Source organism: Nerophis ophidion, linkage group LG05 (assembly GCF_033978795.1).
Source record: "Nerophis ophidion isolate RoL-2023_Sa linkage group LG05, RoL_Noph_v1.0, whole genome shotgun sequence".
Taxonomy (NCBI): Eukaryota; Metazoa; Chordata; class Actinopteri; order Syngnathiformes; family Syngnathidae; genus Nerophis; species Nerophis ophidion.
Window position 1 is genome coordinate 40,760,763 of NC_084615.1, and position 14,828 is coordinate 40,775,590.

Below are 14,828 nucleotides of genomic sequence, written 5' to 3' on the forward strand. Positions count from 1 at the left end.
AACAATATGGGAAAGTAATTCAAGTATCGATCATTTTTTAAAAAACATGTGCTGCTAAAGCTTTAAGCAAATTATATGCTTACAATCAAAACATAACATAATATGTAACCTAACCTCCAAATGGAATACAAATCTATCCACAAGCTAGGACCAAGAATTCTGGAAACAAATATGCCTCAATAGCTCTCGTTTAATTAAGAATACTAATCCACAATTAGTCCAGTTTAAAACTCTTTATAAAATACATTAAACTGCTCAAAGACTGTTTAAAATGGGTTTTGTCTCTAAAATAGTCTTTCTGGTGTGGGGGTGTCGAGGTGTCATGGGCTTTTGCCAGGTGGGGTGCCTGGTGTGTGGATAGGTGGGCACCGGGTGGCTAGGCTGCAGGGGCCCTCCAGTCTCATTTATTAAATTGTGTTTTATCATACATAGTTATATATTACATATATTATTAGATATGTATATACAGTGTATATATACATACATACATACATACATATATATATGTATACCTTTTGTAATCCGTTCTGTAATGGTTCTATAACCATATAACTTATTCATTGAAAGTACATACAGTGCTATTTGGCGATACATACAGTATGGACGTTGCAATATGGGCTATAGATTTTAGGCCATATCGCCCAACTCTACTATAATATTATTAGCACTCTAAACACAATGATTGAACAGGTTTGCTTCAAATGTCGAATTCCATTAAAAATAAGCTTGGATTTAGATCAACATCTGACACAATGTTGATATTCTTCTTATTCATGTACAAACCCCGTTTCCATACAAGTTAGGGGATTGTGTTGGATGTAAATATAAACGGAATACAATGATTTGCAAATCATTTTCAACCCATATTCAGTTGAATATGCTACAAAGACAACATATTTGATATTCAAACTGATAAACATTTTTTTTTCTGCAAATAATCATTAATTTTAGAATTTGATGCCAGCAACACGTGACAAAGAAGTTGGAAAAGGTGGCAATAAATACTGATAAAGTTGAGGAATGCTCATCAAACACCTATATGGAACATCCCACAGGTGTACAGGCTAATTGGGAACAGTTCAGTGCCATGATTGGGTATAAAAGCAGCTTCCATGAAATGCTAAGTAATTCACAAACAAGGATGGGGTGAGGGTCACCAATTTTTAAGCAAATTGTCAAACAGTTTTAGAACAACATTTCTCAACGAGCTATTTAAGGAATTTAGGGATTTTACCATCTACGGTCCGTAAAATCATCAAAGGATCAGAGAATCTGGAGAAATCACTGCCAGTAAGCAATGATATTATGGACTTTTGATCCCTCAGGCGATACTGCATCAAAAACCAACATCAGTGTGTAAAGGATATCACCACATGGGCTCAGAAACACTTCATAAAACCACTCTCAGTAACTACAGTTGGTCACTACATCTGTAAGTGCAAGTTAAAACTCAACTATTCAAAGCCAGACCTATTTATCAACAACACCCTGAAATGCCGCCGGCTTCGCTGGGCCTGAGCTCATCTAAGATGGACTGATGCAAAGTGGAAAAGGGTTCTGTGGTCTGATGAGTCCACATTTCGAATTATATTTGGAAACAGAGGATGTGGTGTCCTCCAGAAAAAAGAGGAAAATATCTTTTTGGATTGTTATAGGCGCAAAGTTCGAAAGCCAGCATGTGTGATGGTATGCGGTTGTATTAGTGCCCAAGGCATGGGTAACTTACACATCTGTGAATGCACCGTTAATGCTGAAAGGTCCATACAGGTTTTGGAGCAACATATGTTGTCATCCAAGCAACGTTATCATGGACGCCCCTGCTTATTTCAGCAAGACAATTGTTGTAAGAGTGCGGGTACTTTCCTGGCCCACCTGCAGTCCAGACCTGTCTCCCATCGAAAATGTGTGGCGCATTATGAAGCCTGAAATACGACAGCGGAGACTCTGGACTGTTGAACGACTGAAGCTCTACATAAAACAAGAATGGGAAAGAATTCCACTTTCAAAGCTTCAACAATTAGTTTCCTCAGTTCCCAAACGTTTATTGAGTGTTGTTAAAAGAAAAGGTGATGTAACACAGTGGTGAACTTGCCCTTTCACAACAACTTTGGCACGTGTTGCAGCCATGAAATTCTAAGTTAATTATTATTTGCAAAAAATAAATAAAGTTTATGATTTTGAACATCAAATATCTTGTCTTTGTAGTGCATTCAATTGAATATGGGTTGAAAAGGATTTGCAAATCATTGTATTCCATTTATATTTACATCTAACACAATTTCCCAACTCATATGGAAACACGGTTTGTACATGTTATTTATTTATTTATATTTTCCTTACCTAAAGCTCCTCCTCAACGCTGCAGTTGGGTCTGTCGGTGTTGTTTCTTCCCTCTGTGGATTTCCGAGAAGGACTTTGATAATTTTAACGGCCTTATTAAGCTGACAGGTTCACCAGAGAAAACGTCCTTTTGCGCCAGTGTTGATGGCAGGGAAGTGACATTGAGAGGACTTGACATTTATGGGGACGCCCGGGACTTTGGCTTCACATGCTATAGCCAGCTGCAGGAGAATGTCTGTTACCATTAAAATATATACATACAGTATATGGACTATGGAATGAACCTTTTTTATTTAAAACAAAATGGGCCATGTAATTTGCTCACAATTAACTAGCTCTAAATAGTTCTACTGATCCTTTCTGTTTTGATTGTCTTTTTTTGAAGGTAATTCCGCATTTCTGTATCAATTTATTTGTGTTTAATCTTTTATGGCCAGCACGTTAATTTACAGATGTCAGGTTAAAAAATTGATGACATCTATTAAACAAGACAAGAAGCAAGGAAATAAACAGAGACAGAATTCAATTTTGCTTGGAGACTGTACTCTCTTCCACCACGTTCTGGCGAAAGATTACACGCTACCTCTTTTTATTAGGAAGTTCCCTGTTTACACAACAACAGCTGTTTCTAAAGGAATAGAGGTTATGTAAACAGCCATTGTTTTTGGTCGCAAATATTGGATGACAATAGATAACCCCCCTCCCGTCTCCTCCCATCGTACACAAGCCTTTGGTTTGAAGCAACAAAGAGTTTCTTGTCCGTTCATTGGGTACTCAGAGAACGGAAAGTTATTTGATTATTTACATCCATTTTTTCTGACAACAGATACTTTATATTTACTTTGTTTTAGATTATTGAATTATTTGGTACTTTTGCCTTTAAATTAGTGAACAAACATATTTGCAGTGACGGGCAGTAACAAGCTACATGTAGCTTAGTTAAGTAGCATAACTACAATTTCCAGTAGGTTGGCGGTAGCTAAACTGCTTTTTCAACGAGTAGCTTTTCCTGTAGCTTAGCTACTTTTAGACCCATGTAGCTAGGTAGCTTACCTCAAAGCTACAATATACAAAGAGAGAAAATGGATTGCGAATCCAGGCCAAATTAAAATATGAAGAAAATACAATGACAACATCCATACGAAGGGACAAAATTCATGATGATTGGTTGGTGTTCATATGATGAGTCATAATTGGCTAAGGTTAGGGTGAAACATTAGTGACTGGCCAATCAGAGGAAAAATAAGGCGGGCCATCGAAATCAGGAAGCAAAATCATTGCAGACACGCACTCATATCACATGGCGAAGGGAGTCGGAGACAGAGGGACGTTTCAAGCTGACGACTCAAAAAAAGGAATTAGCACTATTAAGAAAAATTAATGTGTTCAGAGAAGACAATTCCCAAAACCTTAGTTTTTAGTTCTTTACTCTTTTAACCAAAATTCATAACTGCTCTTTTTATCTAAGATGTGGAACATACACTTAGGAACACATATTTAGATGAGCTTGTCACCGCCTGCTGCCCCCTTGTGGTTTGTATTTTCAGTTTTCCCTTGTTGGTGCAGGAGAGCTAACTGCTTCTTATATTTCTCCTTCTCCCAAGAGTTCCTGTGTTTCCCTTGTGGGCGGAGTTGTGAGACGTGAAAAGCAGTTTCCAATCTACCCGATACTTAAGTAGCACCTTGACAGCTGGATGGCACTTAGCGACCACTATATAACCTTCTGCACGCGCAAAATAACTAAACCTAAAGCCAATGGCCACATAACAGCTCAATCCAGATCCCTTAAAAAATACAACAGTGATAATTTCAACCTCAAATTAGATGAGTGGGACTGGTCCCCTGTGCTCACGAGCAACCTGGTTGAGGATGCTTGGGATCGCTTCAAAACAGCGTTCCTAGCTATACTAAATGATATGGCTCCCATGAGAACAGTCAGGATCAAAGCCCGCTCTGAACCGTGGATCAATCCAGACCTATTAGCTGCCATAAAAGACAGGGACAGAAAATATTTCGAATACCAAAAGTATAAAACTGAAGTAAATAAACAACCCAATAATAATAATAACCTCAAATCACTCCTTTCAACGCTCAAAAAGCAATGCAATAAATTAAGAAATAAAACAAACAACCTGACTAAATCCTTAAAAAAAATTATATCAATGACAAAATAGAGGAAAACACAAATAAGCCACGTGAGCTCTGGAAAATTCTCAACAACCAGCTTCCTGGATGCAGCCAGAAACTTAAAACCAGACTCACCAACATAAACATCAAGGAGGGTGACGCCCTCATTACAGACAAAATAGGAGGTAGCAAGCAGACTTAACATCTTTTTCACCAACATAGCCACAACTCTCGTAAACAAGCTATCCCAACATTCTGGTCGCTTTGGTGTAGAACACATTAAAGCCTTCTACAGAAAGCTAGGAGTAGTCAACAACAATTTCAAATTAGAAAATGGTCTCAGCTAAAAAGGTGCTTAATAAATTGAGCGCGCTCCACCCAAACAAGGCCACCGGCCTTGACAATATCCCCTCCAGATTCCTCATGGACTCTGCCACCACCATTGCCCCAATAATCACTCATATAATAAACCTCTCAATCAAACAAGGCCAAGTACCCAAGGATTTCAAGATAGCAAGAGTAACCCCCCTTTATAAAAAAGGAAGCAAATTAGAACCTGGTAACTACCGACCTGTTTCTATTCTCAGTTCCATTTCGAAAGTAATGGAGAAAATAGTTTATGAACAGGTTGATAGATACCTTGCTACTAATAAACTAATGTACAAATTCCAATCCGGCTTCAGAACTAACCACTCCACTGACACATGCCTTCTCTATCTGACCGACCACATCAACCATGAGGTGGACGGGGGCAAATACTGCGGCATGGTCATGCTGGACATTCAGAAGGCCTTTGACACCGTTAACCATGCTATACTGTTGGATAAGCTCCGAGCAATCGGATTCGACGAAACCTCATCAAGCTGGATGCAATCTTACTTGGAGGGGAGGAAACAGGTGGTAGAGGTGAACGGCACCATGTCCCCTCCCCTCTCAGTAAGCTGTGGAGTCCCTCAGGGGAGTATACTAGGACCTTTACTGTTCCTAATTTACGTGAATGACATGCCATCAGCATGCCACTGTGAATTGTTCCTGTTTGCGATTGACTCGGCCCTGCTGGTATCCGGCAAGCACAAGTCACAGGTGGAACAAATCCTCAGTGCTGAACTCCTCAATATTTGCACCTGGCTCGCTGACAACAAGCTATCCATACACTTAGGTAAAACGGAATCCATCCTATTTGGGTCCCATATCAAACTTAAGAAGGTCAGTGACTTCACTATAAAAGTGGGTGACATTGTTATCACCAGGAAGGATGAGATCACCTACCTAGGTTCCATTCTAGAGGCTAATCTTTCCTGTGATAAAATGGCAACCAAGGTGATCAAAAAGGTCAACCAAAGAACGAGATTCCTCTACAGAATCTCCTCTCTGGTCAACAAAAGCACCTTGAGGATTCTAGCGGGAACTCTCATTCAACCCTTCTTCGATTATGCTTGCACCTCCTGGTACCCCAGCACCTCCAAAACCCTCAAATCTAGACTCCAAACATCCCAGAATAAGATAATCCGGTTACTTTTAGACCTCCACCCCAGATCACACCTCAATCCAACCCACTTCTCCAAAGTGGGCTGGCTCAGGGTGGAGGACAGAGTAAAACAACTTGCACTGAGCCTAGTCTATAAAATCCGCTACACCTCCTTGATACCGAAGTACATGTCAAACTACTTCCTTAACGTAAATGACCGCCATAACCACAACACCAGGGGGAGCTCCACAAACCACGTTAAACCCAGATTTCGATCTAACAAAGGTCTTAACTCATTCTCTTTCTATGCCACATCAATGTGGAATGCACTTCCAACAGGTATAAAAGTAAGGGCATCTCTATATTCCTTCAAAACCGCTCTAAAACAACACCTCCAGGCAACTTCAACACTTTACTAATACCCTCCTCCATTCACATCCCATCTCCCCGTCAAATGTATTTCTAATGTATATACTTGTTCTTATGCTATCTGAACTCACTATGTTCTCTGCTGGCTGTACATATCCTACTGTAAGACCTACACTGTTTCAATGTCCACATTTCTCTGTTGATGCAATTGTTGATGACTGAAGTTCTGATATCAACCAAAGCTCCTCATCCCACCCCCCGGATTGTAAATGTAAATAATTCAATGTACATACTATGATGATTAACTTGTGTGATGACTGTATTATGTTGATAGTATATATTTGTACCATGAATTGATTAACGTGGACCCCGACTTAAACAAGTTGAAAAACTTATTCGGGTGTTACCATTTAGTGGTCAATTGTACGGAATATGTACTGTACTGTGCAATCTACTAATAAAAGAATCAATCAAACTCGGTGATTCCACTCCTCAACTTTCCACGTCGGAAGTCTCCTATGCTTCTTCAATTTTTTGATACAACCGTTCTGGCTTTTCCCAGTGCCATCCAGCTTGGTGTTGTGTGGTAGGTTGCACGTGTTGCCCAGGGAGGCAAGGGAAGATCCACGGGGGTTTTAAGGTTGACGAGACACACAACTCGACAACGAGGAATGACGACGGGGAGCTGGAGAAAGACGCAACACAAGAGACGATGAGCACAACAGGGAGGGAGCAAATGCATGCAGGAGAGCCGGAGACGTGTGGGCTTACTGTACAGCGTACGTGAAGCTACGTTCTGGCGTCAGGTCTCAGGTTGTGCTGGATTATGAAGGCTGATCGTTCATCACCGACAGGTGGGTTGATTGCGGAGTGTTTGCAGCCGCGCTAAAGTGCGCTCGCAGCCGAGAGAGAGCGCCTGTGGGCGTGGCCCGCGGCACGCTCACGAGGACGCGCAAAAGAGGGAGAAGCAGCTGAAGTCTTACCCATAATATTGAAAGTGGAATTATTTCCCATTCTTGTTTTATGTAAAGCTTCAGTCGTTCAACAGTCCGGGGTCTCCGCTGTCGTATTTTACGCTTCATAATGCGCCACACATTTTCGATGAGAGGCAGGTCTGGACTGCAGGCAGGCCAGGAAAGTACCCGCACTCTTTTTTCAGGAAGCCACACTGTTGTAACACATGCTGAATGTGGCTTGGCATTGTCTTGCTGAAATAAACAGGGGCGTCCATGAAAAAGACAGCAGCATATGTTGTTCCAAAACCTGTATGTACCTTTTAGCATTAATGGTGCCTTCACAGATGTGTAAGTTACCCATGCCTTGGGCACTAATGCACTCCAAACAATCACAGATGCTGGCTTTAGAACTTTGCGTCGATAACAATCTGGATGGTTCGCTTCCCCTTTGATCCGATGACACGATGTCCAATACTTCCAAAAACAATTTGAAATGTGGACTTGTCAGACCACAGAACACTTTTCCACTTTGCATCAGTCCATTTTAGATGATCTCGGGCCCAGAGAAGCCGGCGGCGTTTCTGGATGTTGTTGATAAATGGCTTTCGCTTTGCATATTAGAGCTTTAACATGCACTTACAGCTATAACAATGAACTGTATTTAGTGACAGTGGTTTTTTGAAGTGTTTCTGAGCCCATGTGGTGATATCCTTTAGAGATTGATGTTGGTTTTTGATACAGTGCCGTCTGAGGGATTGAAGGTCACGGTCATTCAATACTGGTTTCCGGCCATGTCGCTTACGTGGAGTGATTTCTCCAGATTCTCTGAACCTTTTGATGATATTATGGACTGTACATGTTGAAATCCCTAAATTTCTTGCAATTGCACTTTGAAAAACGCTGTACTTAAACTGTTTGACTATTTTGTCACGCAGTTGTGGACAAAGGGGTGTACTTCGCCACGTCCTTTCTTGTGAATGACTGAGCATTTTTTGGGAATTTTTTTATACCCAATCATGGCACTCATCTTTTCCCAATTAGCCTGCACACCTGTGGGATGTTCCAAATAAGTGTTTGACTAGCATTCCTCAACTTTATCAGTATTTATTGCCACCTTTCCCAACTTCTTTGTCACGTGTTGCTGGCAGCAAATTCTAAACTTAATGATTATTTGCAAAAAAAAAAAATGTTTATCAGTTTGAGCATCAAACATGTTGTCTTTGTAGCATATTCAATTGAGTATGGGTTGAAAATTATTTGCAAATCATTGTATTCCATTTATATTTACATCGAACACAATTTCCCAACTCATATGGAAACGGGGTTTGTAATAGAGAGTAACTTGTAGCATAGCTTAATACATTTTCCAAGTAGTTTGCCCATCACTGCATATTTGTTAACAATTTAAAACAGTTAACTATACTATCTTAGGTATAGTGTTTAACTAAAACAATTTGTCAACAAAATACAATTAATCTGTCTTTTCGTGCATTATAACTTGAGCAAAAATAACTCTTAGCTGTCATTAAAATCTTTCGGGTTTTCTTCCCCAAAACCTGCCTGTATTTAAGTATGCATTGGTTTGAAACAACAAATACATTAGCAACCAGGTAAAAATGTATTTGTTCAAACAAAAATAACTGTACAAAGTATCTCTCTGATCACGGTTGTATCGATCAAATATGGATACTACTTTTGGTTGATCCATCCGCCCCTTATTGTGGACTATTGCATTGCAAACACGCTTCACATAAGTAGCAAAGAAAAGAATTGTCCTTAGGTACAGTGGGGCAAAAAAGTATTTAGTCAGCCACCGATTGTGCAAGTTCTCCCACTTAAAATGAAGACAGAGGTCTGTAATTTTCATCATAGGTACACTTCAACTGTGAGAGACAGAATGTGAAAAAAAATCCAGGAATTCACATTGTAGGAATTTTAAAGAATTTATTTTTAAATTATGGTGTAAAATAAGTATTTGGTCAACCATTCAAAGCTCTCACTGATGGAAGGAGGTTTTGGCTCAAAATCTCACGATACATGGCCCCATTCATTCTTTCCTTAACACGGATCAATCGTCCTGTCCCCTTAGTAGAAAAACAGCCCCAAAGAATGATGTTTCCACCGCCATGCTTCACAGTAGGTCTGTTGTTCTTGGAATGTAACTCAGTATTCTTCTTCCTCCAAACACGACAAGTTGAGTTTGTACCAAAAAGTTCTATTTTGGTTTCATCTGACCACATGACATTGTCCCAATCCTCTGCTGTATCATCCATGTATCCATTTTGGTATAAACGATTTTTTCCTTTCATAGCTTGTAATAACTGTCCGTAATTAACATGTAATCTAGCACTGATCTCACAGTTTAGGTCTAGCATGTACTAAAAGGTTAGAAAACAAAACTTTAGCTAACGTTGGTTAACCTTTAGGGCGAGTAAACTCTGTGGCTTACATTTCATTTGATTCAAGAGAGCCTACGCTCCCATTGTGAAAAGCTGGATTTCCGTTTTGCATACTTTGCAGCAGGCCACACGTGGATTTGGTCCACGTTTTATCCAAAGTTTGTATTTGTCATTTTCCATCCAATGTATATTGAAACGTCAACCTCCCGACATGATGGACCAATGCACCACTGTCCTCTTGGGGGCGACACAGAGCCGTATATACGACTGGCATGACAACATCCTCATGTAAGGGCTCATGCAAAGCCAACAGATCAAGCCTGTTGTCATGGGTGCACAACAACAGGAACTAAAGGAGTCCAAAACTAACAGAAAACTAAAAAAAAACTCATACTGGCCACGGATGATGACTTGTGTAGCTTTCATTTTTAAGGTAACTTGTTTTTTTTCTTTTCCATTTTATAATTATCCTATTCAGTCAGATTGCCGAGAATTAGGACAAACATTCCCAAAAATTTACAAGCACTTCACCCAAAATTCAAGCATTTTTTTCCAAACCTTGATAACAAAACATTAAAATCCAAGCATTTTCAAGGTTTTTAAGCAACCGTACAAACCCTGAATATTATATTGACTGACTCGATGGAAAGTTGTCCATTTGGTCCAGCTTGCCAGAGTGTTGATTTTGGGTAAGCACACTACTTCTGTTGGCAAAGCTTGGCTCCAAGTTCCACATTTACAGTGTCAAGTCACACCAACCTCACTCTCTCGGCTTCAGTCTGCTCCAACGTTTCACCCTTTTTTTGCGCTCTCTTCTGTAAGCAGCAGTTCATCCTCCCTACATTCAGGTTGAAACAAATATTGTTGTAAGTACTCGTATGTGTTATGGTTGCTGAGGGGAGATGACGACAACAGACACCAGGGAAATATGTACAAACCCCGTTTCCATATGAGTTGGGAAATTGTGTTAAATGTAAATATAAATATACTACAAAGACAACATATTTAATGTTCAAACTGTTAAACATTTTTTTTTTTTGCAAATAATCATTAACTTTAGAATTTCATGACAGCAACACGTGACAAAGAAGTTGGGAAAGGTGGCAATAAATACTGATAAAGTTGAGGAATGCTCATAAAACACTTATATAGAACATCCCACAGGTGTGCAGGCTAATCGGGAACAGGTGGGTGGCATGATTGGGTATAAAAGCACCTTACATGAAATGCTAAGTAATTCACAAACAAGGATGGGGTGAGGGTCACCACTTTGTAAGCAAATTGTCGAATAGTTTTAGAACAACATTTCTCAACGAGCTATTGCAAGTAATTTAGGAATTTTACCATCAACGGTCCGTAAAATCATCAAAAAGTTCAGAGAATCTGGAGAAATCACTGCACGTAAGCGATGATATTACAGACTTGATCCCTCAGGCGGTATGGCATCAAAACCCGACATCAGTGTGTTAAGGATATCACCACATTGGCTCAGGAACACTTAATAAAACCACTGTCAGTAACTACAGTTGGTCGCTACATCTGTAAATGCAAGTTAAAACTCTACTATGCAAAGCAAAACCCATTTATCAACAACATCCGGAAACGCCGCTGGTTTGGCTGGGCCCGAGCTCACCTAAGATGGACTGATGCAAAGTGGAAAGGTGTTCTGTGGTCTGACGAGTGCACATTTCAATTTATATTTGGAAACAGAGGACGTGGTGTCCTCCAGAACAAAGAGGAAAATAACCATTCGGATTGTTATAGTTGCAAAGTTCAAAAGCCAGCATCTGTGATGGTATGGGGGTGCATTAGTGTTAGGCTTAAGTTCAAGGTTGGACCCCGGGATGCAGAGAATGGAGGAAAGGTTTGCGATAAAAAATGAAAATATTTAATAAGTTAATAATGGTAACTAAAGGCGATGGGGCAAAAGTGCACACCATGGGAAATATAACAAAAGTAGTCTCTTTCAGAGGTTGGCAGAGCAAAAGCCAGGACGCAAGCAGCGTGGCAAAACTAGTCCTCTCAAATCAAGGTGGCCAGGAAAAAAAACACAGCAATGTCTTAATTACAGGAATATACGAAGGCCACATACAAGGGAAGCAGAATTTTGGAAGCACATGTCAGAGCGGAGTTCAGGAACAATAACCGGCAGGGACCAGCTGCCGGAGATGCGCTTGAATGCTACCGGGAAGTGATTAGCAGCAGGTGTGCCTCGTTGGGGACAAAAAGACTGGGGAAAGAAACTGACAAACCAATAGAGAAGGCAGGGAAAATACAACAATCACAACACATTAGTGCCCAAGGCATGGGTAACTTACTCATCTGTGAAGGCACTGTAGCCTGTATGTTACTTAAGTAAAGCACTGTACAAGTATTAAGTAAACAATGAATTATATAATTGGGCTGGATCAGAAGAAACTAAATTCAGCTCTAGGAATGGAGAGTAATGAAGACTGAACACAGGTTTTAAGTTTAAATGGTACCAAATTATTTTAAAGAATTATAGGAAAAATAAACAACAAAAAGACATGTAAATTCGAATGGCCATTCACATTTTCAACATAAATTACAGAACATTAAATATTTACAATGTGATACAGTACTTGATTCAGTCCTTGTTTTTACCAAGAATGGTATAGGCGCAACACGACAGTTCATTAAACGACCTCGCAAAGTCCACGTTGTGGTGGCAGTGTCCATAGGGGTTTTAGTGAAGGTAACGGGTAAATGTGAAAGTTCAGGGAGGACAGAAATGAACTTGTTGCGTTATGAAAAACCAAAGGGAAAAAACAGAGCGGCTGCTGAGGAGCCTCCTACCCGCCCGGCTGGGTGGATTCAGTTCGGTTGGTTCGGTTCCAGGCATAAAGCTTCAGACTCTAGTTCAGGCTCTAGCTCGCCATCCAACATGGCCTGTACAACAAGGGCAGGACCAGTCAATTTTCCAGTGCGCGCACACAAAATACATTCAGATACTAAATACTAAATAATACTACTGTATTCAAATAGCAAGCATATTTCTTAATATTGTACAATAATTCATGAATCCAATCAAAATAAATAATATAATAATTTTTATATCAAAATATTAATTCTCTAATATCAAAATCTACCAATAGCAACCACAAATAAAGTGCATAGCAGACAGTGGGTTCACTGGACTGCATCATAAAATGCATTGGATGCATAGCATTGACAACCATCAAACAATTAACACAACCCAGAAACAAATCAGACAATTGTTGAGAGTGCTAACGTTTCATTCAGTTTACTATATTCAAAGAAACAGGCATATAAGCAGATGCTAACCGCTCCATTCAGAATGAATGTAGCGGCTAGGCTAAGCTACACAGATGCAACTCACCAATTCCGCAGATAAATCACACTTAAACACTCTCGCACGACGACCCACGGCTTCAGTAGTTGGCTCCTGCAGTTCGACATTATTACATTTCAGTTAAAAGCTTCGTTAGTAATTAGTGTCAAAACCGAGTCACATACCTGCAGCAACGTCCCTCTCGCTCTTCCTGGAAGCAGCCCACTACTGGATTTTATGCTTCCCGCAATAGGTCACGTGACCGCGTGACGCAATGACGCACGCGGTCATGTGACCGCATGACGTAATGACGCACGCAAAGACACGAAAATAAATAGGATATTTAAGTAAAATGATATTTAAATAGAAATATATTTAATTAGAAATAACATTCAATGGGGTTTTGAGAGGATATTTAATGGGGTTTTGTCACCCAGGTTACAGCACCATCAATTCTGAAAGGTCCATACAGGTTTTGGAACAACATATGTTGTCATCCAAGCAACGTTATCATGGACGCCCCTGCTTATTTCAGCAAGGCATGTGTTACAACAGCGTGGCTTCGTAAAAAAAGAGTGTGGGTACTTTCCTGGCCCACCTGCAGTCCAGACCTGTCTCCCATGGAAAATGTGTGGCGCATTATGAAGCGTAAAATACGACAGACAGACAGACCCCACACTGTTGAACGACTGAACCTCTACATAAAACAAGAATGGGAAAGAATTCCACTTTCAAAGCTTCAACAATTAGTTTCCTCAGTTCCCAGACGTTTATTGAGTGTTGTTAAAAGAAAATGTGATGTAACACAGCGCTCCTGTCGCAACTACTTTGGCATGTGTTGCAGCCATGAAATTCTAAGTTAATTATTATTTGCAAAAAAAAAATAAAGTTTATGAGTTTGAACATCAAATATATTGTCTTTTTAGGGCATTAATTGAATATGGGTTGAAAAGGATTTGCAAATCATTGTATTCCGTTTATATTTACGTCTAACACAATTTCCCAACTCATATGGAAACAGGGTTTGTACAATGATTTATTTATATATATATATATATATATATATATATATATATATATAAAATAACAAACAATACTACTAAACTATAGAATGTAGTGTGTGACCACAATACAAGAGTGTGAGGTGTAAGACTATGTGTGTAATTAGTTGTTGTGTGTTACCGTGATGTTGAAACAAGGAGTGGGGCAGGCAAATAATCCAGGGCGAGAGAGAGGCGTCAGAGTCTGTGTCCATACGAGGGGTTGAGGATCAAGAGTGGCAGTCTGAAGTCCAAAAGAGAAGTCGAGGCGCACAGCTTGATCTCACAGGGACAAAGGCAGATTGCTGGGGAGGACAACAAGGAGGAAAAATGAAACACAGAGGGGGAAACGAGGGCATAAAGCTGGGTTATTGGCTTACAGTACAGAAGACTATTCCGGCGCGGCATGGCAGATTGTGGGGGCTAATGAAGACAGAATGTGCGCTGATTGCAGATTGTCTACAGGCGCAAGGAGGCGAAAAATACAGTAAATATTGCAGATATTACCCATTGTTATGAATGTGTCTGTTACTACATTATATGTATACTTGCAGTGTGTATATAAACAGTTGATAGAGGGTTTTGAAGTTGTTTAAGAGGCCTTTAAAAGCTACAATGGTGACTACCATTATCTGCATTTTGCAATACTAAGAAAAAACAAACATGTGTTCATGTCCCTCATAATGATTGTGAACAATGGGCAATATTTGAAATAAGTGCAGCTCCCCTTTGAAAACTGTTTCCACCAAGACCATGTTCCTTACAGTTAGATATCAAATTGTTTGTCCTATTCCTTATTATACACAAGGGCAGTAG

At 39.9% G+C, this 14,828-nt stretch overlaps 1 protein-coding gene and 1 long non-coding RNA gene across 5 annotated transcripts in view; one reads left to right on the plus strand and one right to left on the minus strand.

Annotated features, from left to right (window-relative positions):
- Positions 1-13,249, minus strand: part of LOC133553101 (uncharacterized) — a 49,950-nt gene extending 36,701 nt beyond the window's left edge. The window contains exons 1-4 of one of the 2 annotated variants that reach the window (XR_009806840.1): positions 13,158-13,249; positions 13,021-13,086; positions 12,477-12,569; positions 10,419-10,497 (exon numbers count right to left, since the gene is read on the minus strand). This is a non-coding gene — a long non-coding RNA (uncharacterized LOC133553101). The remainder of the gene's footprint in view (positions 1-10,418; positions 10,498-12,476; positions 12,570-13,020; positions 13,087-13,157) is intronic. The other variant, XR_009806841.1, reaches the window with a different exon arrangement.
- The window catches only part of LOC133553098 (exostosin-1), a 368,373-nt gene that overhangs the window by 130,883 nt on the left and 222,662 nt on the right, over positions 1-14,828 (plus strand). The window lies entirely within an intron of this gene.